At 42.2% G+C, this 9,214-nt stretch overlaps 1 non-coding gene across 1 annotated transcript; it reads left to right on the forward strand.

Annotated features, from left to right (window-relative positions):
• The first annotated feature begins 563 nt into the window (after window positions 1-563).
• LOC141635747 (small nucleolar RNA R71) lies at window positions 564-670 on the forward strand. The gene has a single exon (XR_012540410.1). It is a non-coding gene; the product is annotated as a small nucleolar RNA R71 (small nucleolar RNA).
• Window positions 671-9,214: the final 8,544 nt, after the last annotated feature.

Raw genomic sequence — 9,214 nt, forward strand, 5'->3', positions numbered from 1 at the left:
TTATGAGGAGTAAAGGAAGGAGGCTTCTGATAGCCTTGTTGATTCTTGTGTGGAGGGACATAAGGTCAAAGTGAGGAGGTGTAGGATTGAGCACATTCTGACTAGTCCACCTCAGATTGGGATGGACTGCCCCTTGATTATTGTAATAGGAACCCCCTCCTTGCCTATATTGCTGAAAGGCAAGGACTTATTCCTTCTCTACAAGACAGCCAACGGCAGAGTGGCCATCATTACCTCCACATCTCTCATATGAAACGGTCTCTCCCCTAGTAAGAACATGGACCGTCTGAGGCTCCCCAGCAGCTTGTAATTCCAACTTGTTGAACCTAGCATTCATGGTCTCCAGCTGAGCCAAAACCTGCTTGTCAACTGCATGAACTGTCCTAATCCTATCCCTCGGGTTTCCATACTCAGCACTATGATTCGCCATCTCTTCAATAAGAGATCATCCCTTATCGTCATCTGTATTCTCCTAGAATCTTCCACTAGATGCCGCATCAAGTATGGCTCTCTGGTCGTCATACAGCCCATTGTAGAACTGATTAGCTAGAAACCATGGGTCAAAACCATGGTGAGGAATAGAACTCACCAACTTCTTGAATCGTGTCCATGCTTCATAGAAACTTTCATTGGGAGCCTGTCTGAAACTAGTGATCTTGGCCCTCAGCAAATTGGTGCGTTGTGGAGGGAAGTATCTCTTGTAAAATTCAAGAGCAAGGGACTCCCAATCTATAACCCTACCAGCTGTGCGGTCCAAGTCAGTCAGCCACTCCCTGGCTGAATCAGCTAAAGAGAAAGGAAATAGAACTTCCTTAATCTTGTCTTGAGTTACCCCCTTAGTGGCGGGGATAGTAGAACAGTAATCGGTAAAGGTCTCCGTATGCTTACTCGGATCTTCACCAGCCACACCTCTATAAATGTTTCTCTCCACCATATTAATATAAGAAGGACGGATATCAAAGGTGTTCCCATCCTCAGTCTGGAGATTGAAACCCTTCGGAATAGAGGATGCTTTAGGCACTGAATGACTAGAAAGTTTAGGCATCTTTACTGTAGAAATCGGACTGTCTTCCGTGAAAAGAAAATGATCAAGCTCTGGCTCGAAAGTACTCAAGTCTTCCTTTCGTGATTTCCTTATCAGACGGAGTCTATGCCTGAATAATCTCTCCGGCTCTGAATCAGCTGAAACTAATTCACACCTGTCTGACCTGGGCATAAACAACACTGAAAGGAAATGAATAAGAACTGCCTCAAGGAATAAAAATTCCCTGAGACGGAAAAATAAACGGAACTAAAAACAAATAGGGCAATTGCCTCCCCGGCAACGGCGCCATAATTTGACACGTCTGTCGTATACCTATCAAAAATAAACTAACTCAACTAACTATATAGCTAGGGAAGTCAGGTCGATCTCCACAGGGCGGCAAGATATTTGTAGAAGTCCATCTATTTGGTCACAAATGGGAGGGGAGGTTGTTTGATTTGTTATCTAAACTACGAGTTTTAAAGGAAAGAGAAATAAAGGGCAAGAGCAGTAAAGGCAGGAAATGAGTTTAAACTATCAGATAAAGAGGGACATGTCAGGATTTCGGTTCACTATGGTAGTCCAAAGGACTCACCGTAAAATGACTCAAATGAATTAATGTAAGACGGATGTTGAAAGGTCCTCTCGGTCCACTTTCTATCCTAAAATACCGCTAACTTAACTTTCATTCTCGTCAGGGTAGTCTACTGTTCATAGCAGGCCTATTCAGTCCAATCTTTCGATCTAGGATTAATTTTAGCCAGATTAAAGGTTAACTTAGAAGTGTGCACTCAACTAAGTTGGATAAATACAATTAAATTGCTATGCTGACAAAGCCTTGTAATCAATTCGTCTAATTCATTTACTACATCGTCACTTTCCTACCGCAGATCCCCTAATCCCAACATGAAAGGGGTTTAACTACTCATATCACTAATTAAACTAACAGCAGATGATATTCCAGCAGTAAACATAGTGAAAGAACAATTAAAAAGCATAAAAGATAATTAGGGCAGAAGAATAAATGCAACGAAACGAGAGATTAAAGCAGACAAAATATTAATTATTAATAAGAGAAGAGAAAGAATTACAATCAATGCGAATTCGGCATAAAGAACACAAATTCCGAGCAGGAATAATCCCAAAAGTAAGGTTACAGTAGAGAGGAATGAAGTACGCAGTAAAGTTTTTTTGATAGATGCTAAGTAGTAAGTAAATCTGATATTAATAACCTAACTAATGTAGGTTTAAATAGCAAAGTAAAAGAATTTTTGCGGAATTAAACATAACACGGGCTGTTTAAAGCCCATAAATAACGAAACCACTCGATTGAGTGGATTAAAACCACTCGATCGATCAAACCCCTCAGCAAATCTACTCGATCGAGTAGAAAGTTACTCGATCGAGTAACTGGCCTTTCTGCAAGATAAGGGTCGAGTGGAAAACCACTTGATTGACCATCAGAGGACGTAAAAACCACTCGATCGAGTGGTAAAACAGCTCGATCGAGTTCTTTAACTTCAAATCAGCTCAAGTTCGTCACCGAATGCCTCGTAATCCGTGCCATGACGCTTCCAAATGCAGTATCTCACTCTGGGAAAATCCCGTCTCCACTAAATGCATGCAAAAAGGACGAAAAAGGGTACGATTCCACTACTTTCGCGTTCATTTCTGCAAAAATGGACAAAACGAACCAAAGTAGCCAATTCGGGGCAAAATACTATAAAAACAGTATAAAAATGCATCGAAATACGTGCTAAAATAGGCTAAAAAGACTATATATTAGGCACGTATCAGGCACCAAGCCAGGAGAGGATTTCACTATGTAATTTGGGAGAATAATTATATGATAATAACAATCTTTGTATTTTTCTAAGTGTTTTATATGCTTCTTCTTGCGTATGAATGAGATGCCTCCTATATCTTCAAAGTGTTCCTTATATAGTCTTCCATCTTGAACGGCTGCTTGATCTGTCATTAAAGGCAGAATATTCTCCCTAATTGCCAGTAGTAATTGCTAATTATTCCTCCCTTAATTACTGCTTTTACTGCGTAATCTTCACATTTAATGTCGCGTATATAATTCCTTTATTATACGCGTATATGGTCTAATATCGTCCTGATATTTTGACCGTTGTCCTCTCTATGGCCTGGCGCCTATCTTCATGTGCCCTGATAGCCTGACACCCTGGTAGTCAGGTTCAGGTGAGATACTGAACAGGGAGGTCGGCGGATTTCCAGGCTTAACAATTGCCCCTTATCTCCTCATTTGCAGTGTGCCAGGACGAAAAAACGAGGAGATAACTTTATTATTGGTAAGATTACCCAACGGTTAAGTTTTTCCTGATTAGTTTCCTATAACGGCTCTTTTACTGCAATTGCTGACGCGTGGTTATTTACTGCAACTTGCCTTAATGATTTTGCGGCTGAAACCCTAATCTTTTTCATTATAAATACTTGTGTGCTTCATTAATTTGAACTCACCAACGCAATTTCTTCTCATCTTCTTTTAACAATCTTTTTCTTCACTTTTCTTAATTCCCAATTCCCTCAATCTTTAATCAATCTTCCATAATCTTTTAAATAATGGCTGCAAAGAAAAAATCCACCAGGGCAGCGGTTCCTGCAACTCCTCCTCCTCAGAATCCTGAGGAAATTTCTTCTGAAACCTTACCTACTTCTTCTGCTGCTCCATCTCCCATAGTAGATAAGCCGAGTGATCCTCCATTGGAGATGGTCTCTATATATCATGGTGCTTTTCAATTCAAGCCTACGAAGGCTTTAAATGAGGATCAGTCTCCTGCAAACCGTTTGAAGCCTGAGTTCGAGAAGATTTTGAAGGACAAGGGGATCATCCCTGCTGATGCTGAAGTCTGGATCCCTGAGGATTCTCCCATCAGAGCTGACTGGGCTTATCCTGATTGGTTTTGCATCCATGACTGGGCCTTCAGGGCAGGCTGTAAGCTTCTTTTTTTCTCCTCTTATGGTTGAGGTTATTAAAGAAATCGGTGTTCCATCTTATCAATTAATGCCAATGGTGTGGAAGGTTGTATGTTCTATTGAGAACCTCTGTAAAAAACACAATATTTCTTTTTCTCTTGACGATTTGAAGACCTCTTATGCTGTTAAAACAAACAGTCCTGGCCGTATAAGTTTTAAGGTCAGGGCGTCTACTACTCCTCTTCTGAGTAACTTGGACAGTGGCCATGATAAGGGCTGGGCTACTGGCTACATGTTTGTCAGGACCAATTATGTGGGTCCTAACCTGGCGTATTTAAATCATGAGGCCTGCGTGGCTGGTGAGTCTTTTGGTTTCTTTTTTTGCCCTGCAAGTTTTATCTGTTAGTGAAAATTAAATGAAATTTATAATAAATCATACCTCCTATGTGTGCAGTTGATGACTGTGTTACTGAAACTGAGTATCCCACTCCTAATGTTTCTGCTTTCCTTTCTATTCCTCCTTTGGAGAGGTCCTGGCCCCTCTGTTGTGGGTTTGGTCACCTTCCACGCTGTTTGAAAGCTGACGGTGCTCCCAGAGCGGCTAATGCTTCAGGGGCTGCTAGTGCCACTACTTCAGGCAGTAAGTCCATCTTGATCTTTCCTTTCTTTTTACCTGGGCTTCCTGATAATGTCTAGTTTGTATTGCGATCTGAAGATTTCGTGTTGCAGACCACCAGGTCGTCTATTCGCCTTGTCGGGTTTAGTATGGTGACCTCTCGGCCAGTGCTAAGATTAAGGAGGAAGGTCCCCGAGGGAAGCGGGAAACGAACCTTTATTGACTTGACTTAGCAGTCTGATGCTGCCAAGGTCACTACTACAGCTGCCGCCCCTGCTGAAGCAAGTTCAGCAGCCCAAAAAAGGAGAATTGAAGATGTTGATGTTTCTGCCCCGGTCAGGGAGGTGAGAGCCAGGATGGATAATATGGAGGCTGCTAGGGTGAAGATCGGAAACTATGCAGCCTCTAAATCGGATGTCATGCTTACCCTTGACCCTGTTGAGACTGCTACTCATGCAGTTGCCTCAGTGGATCATTCAGTCAGCCTCTTGGCTGGTGCCCTGGCTGCTGTGAGGGAGGTATGTTGGCATGGTTTCTAAATGTGTTTTGTTTTGGTAGTTTTCTATTGTTGGTATAAATTACTCATATTTTTCTCTGTTTTTGGTCAGGGTGCTGCAACCTGTCTCAATAATGCCTATCAGGCTACTTCTTTGGTAGCCAGAATTGATCTGATGAGATCAGATTATGATAGGCTAAAATCTGAGCTGGATTTTGCACGAGCTGACCTGGCTGCCAAAGCTGCTGACTTGACCATGGTGCAAGCTGAGAGGGATACTGCTAAGACTGAGGCGGTTTCAAGTAAGCGGCTGTTGTAGGAGGCCTTGGATAGGAATGAGGAGCTCATGCAAGAGAAGGATGACTTGGAGTTCAAGCTGGATGATGCTTCCCTCTATTTCTATATCAAAGGGAGGGCGGCTGCTTTGTCAGAGCCTATCGAGGCCAGGGCTAAATGGGACCCTGTAGCTGAGAAGGCTTTTGCTGCTTCAAAGTATCCTGACCTGCATAATTTGGAGAATGAACAGGAGGTCGACTCCCCGGGGGAGAAGGGCGTTGAATCTGAGCCGGCTAAGAGTGGGGAGCAGGTTGTTGATGCTGCTGCTTCTAAGGAGAAGCAGTAATATATTTTATTTCTCAGCTGGTATTTTGGCCCATCCAGGGGGGATGTCCCTGGGCAAACATTTGTTTTTATTTTCCTGTTTTGGGTCAGGGGGACTCTCCCTGGCCTTTATGAATATTTTGGCACCTTTGCCCCAGGGGGTAAAGGTTTTTATTAATATAGGCATGATGGCCTTCTTTTGGCTGGTTTCACTTTTGACTTTGCTTGATTTGTGATTTTCATCCTGTTGGGCCTGTCAAGTATTTCTTTTGCATGATCTGCACATTATTCTTCTTGAATAACATGCACATTATTTTCGTTTTAATTTGTCATGAAAATTTTAACCAAGTATAATTTTCTTTGCTATAATGGTTGAAGGGGTGGGAAATCCGGCCTGTCAGGAGGGCTTATGTCCTCTGCCTAGCTAGAGGGCTGTGTATTCGGCCTGTCAGGTAGGCATTTAGACTGATGGTCGGGATAAAACACCCTTGCACCTGTCTTGCTGCGTCCAGCCTGTTGTAATCCGTGGCAGTAAACCTAGTCAGGTCAGGCAATTATTTCATGCCTAATTGGTCCTGACTCTTTACTGTATCTGGTGGTGGTTACCAACTCGTTAGGCACGGTTAAGTGCAGAATCTTTGTTTCAGGAATGTACAGTAGAGTAGCCCTCAATCCTGAATATTTATGCATATAATCTTTTATTATGTATAATTGTTCAGGATTCAAAAAGTAAATATATGGGTTAGTTGAACAGGTATAAAATACAGATAAGGCATGTAAAAAATATAGTTCATCACATAGCATGTTGGATTGAGTAGTGATTGAATTTATACCTGATTATAGCCTGATCTTTACATATGGAATAGTTTTAAATGAGTTACATTCCAGGATCTTGGGATCATTTCCCTTTCTAGTGTTTGGAGCCTGTATGCTCCTTGTCCAACAATTGAATCTATTAAGTTAGGGCCTTCCCATGTGGGAGCCAGTTTGCCTGCTGATTTTTCTTTTTTATTTGGAAATACTTTGCGTAGGACAAGGTCTCCTTCTTTAAAGACCCTGATCCTGACGTTTTTATTGTAAGTCCTGGCGACTGCTTGTTGATATGATGCCATCCTGATTTTGGCAGCGTCTCTTAATTCTTCTCGCCAGGACCAAGTTGTCTTGCATCAGTCTTTGTTTGCTTCAACGTTGTTCAGCTGCATCCGGATGTTGGTACTCGTATTCAGCAGAATGACGACTTCACGACCATACACCAAGGAATAAGGTGTTTGGCCTGTTGCAGTTTTTGGAGTTGTCCTGTCTGCCCATAGAACTAATGGAAGTTCTTCAGCCCATTTGCCTCGTCTTCTTTTCATCTTCTTTTTTAGGCAGCTTATGACTACCTTGTTGCTTGATTCCGCCTGGCCATTAGCTTTTAGATATCCAGGGGTTGGTGTTACCAGGTTGATATTCCATTCTTGTCAAAATACTTGGGTTCTTTTCCCAACGAACTGAGTTCCGTTGTCACATACTATTTCTGATGGGATCCCATATCTTAAAATAATGTTTGTCCTGATGAAGGATATTACTTCTTTTTCAGTTACTTGCCTGAAAGAGTCAGCCTCAATCCATTTGGAGAAGTAATCAGTCATGGCTAACATGAAGACTTTTTACCCTGGAGCTACAGGCAGTTTTCCCACAATATCCATGCCCCACTTTATAAATGGCCATAGTGCGGAAATTGAATGAAGGAGTTCAGATGGCTGATGTATGATTGGTGCATGAATTTGGCAGGCTTCGCATTTTGAAGAGTATTCTAGGCAATCGCCCCTCGGTGTAGGCCAGTAGTCCATCACGAGAACTTTGCTTGCCAGGCTCTTTCCTCCTTTGTGGTTGCCACAATGTCCATCATGTATTTCTTGAAGTACCAGTTTGGCTTCGTCACGCTCCAAGCATCTCACGTAGGGTCCAGCCTGTGATCTCTTGAACAGGGTGTTATTGATGATAGCATAAGTTGAAGCTCTAATTTTAAAAGCCCTTGCATCATGCCTTCCCTGAGGCAGTATTCCTCGGAAAAACCAATCATAATAGGGTTTAGTCCAAGATTTATTGTCCTGATTGACAGGATTGACCTATTCAGGTTTGCTGATGGTTGGCTCTAATAAGTGCACAATTGGTATCTTGTCAAAAACAGTAGGGGTGAAATTTGAACCTAGGGTGGCGAGCATCGACCTGGTATTCAGGTCTCTTGATATTTGATCTATATCAAATAAAGCAAATTTAGCGGTAAGGTTTTTTGCATATTCTAGATACGAAATCATTTTTGCATCCTTGGCCGTATAAATTCCCTTTATTTGATTGGCAAGTAAAAGTGAATCAGTTTTTACCTTTAGGTTTTGAACAACGAGGTCTAGACATACCTTTAAGCCTGCTATCAAAGCTTCGTATTCTGGTTCGTTGTTGGTAGCTTTGAATTCACAGCTCACAGCCTGAGCTATTACGTCTCCCTGTGGCGATTTAAGTACTAGTCCTAACCCTGTCCCCCTGGCGTTGGATGCCCCATCTATGAATAAGGTCCATTTCTGGTCTGGGGTTTTATTTTCTAGTTGATTGACCTCTTTTATTAGGTCCAGTTCCAGGTTAGGGCTAAAATCAGCCACAAAGTCTGCTAGGGCTTGCGATTTGATCGCTGCCCTGGGTTCAAAAGAGATGCCATATGTGCTAATCTGTACTGACCATTTGGCCATCCTGCCTGAAAGTTCGAGGTTTGCTCGGAGATGATTTTATGGGTAGGTTGGTCCTGACTATAATGGGGTGACTTTCAAAATAAGGTCTCAACTTGGTACATGACATAATTAAAGCTAAAACATATTTTTCTCAAGTAGTCCATACCTCAACTCAAAGATCTAGCGGGGTTTTACTTACATAGTAGATCGGATGTTGCTGCCCGTCCTGTTCTTTCACCAGGATCACACATCACTGTTGTGATGTGGATAGGTATACTGACAAAGGTTCTCCTTTTTCTGGCTTAGGAAGTAAGGGTGGAGATGATAAATAGGATTTTAGATCCTGAAAAGCTGCCTCATGCTCATCCGTCCACTGGAATTGTTTATTTTTCTTGAGGAGATTATAGAATGTTTTGTATCTTTCAGAGGATCTTGATATAAAGCGGTTCAGGGCACCACCCTACTGTCAATTTTTGGATATCCTTGACAGACTTGGGTGACTCGTAGTTCCAGGATAGCCTTTATCCTGCTCAGGGGGCTTCTATGCCTCTCTTTGTGACCATATATCCAAGAAATTTGCTCTGCAGACTCCAAAGTGGCACTTTGCGGGGTTTAACTTCATGTTATACTTTTCTAATATCTCAAATGCTATTTCTAGATGCTTCACATGATCTTCTGCATTCTTGGATTTCACCACCATGTCGTCTATGTATACTTCCATGATGTCACCTATCTGGTCTTTAAACATCATGTTGACCAGGCGCTGGTACGTTGCCCTCGCATTCTTCAGGCCAAAAGGTATGGCAGTGTAACAGTATATGCCTCGCTCTGTA

This window comes from Silene latifolia, chromosome Y (assembly GCF_048544455.1).
Source record: "Silene latifolia isolate original U9 population chromosome Y, ASM4854445v1, whole genome shotgun sequence".
In the NCBI taxonomy this organism is placed as follows: Eukaryota; Viridiplantae; Streptophyta; class Magnoliopsida; order Caryophyllales; family Caryophyllaceae; genus Silene; species Silene latifolia.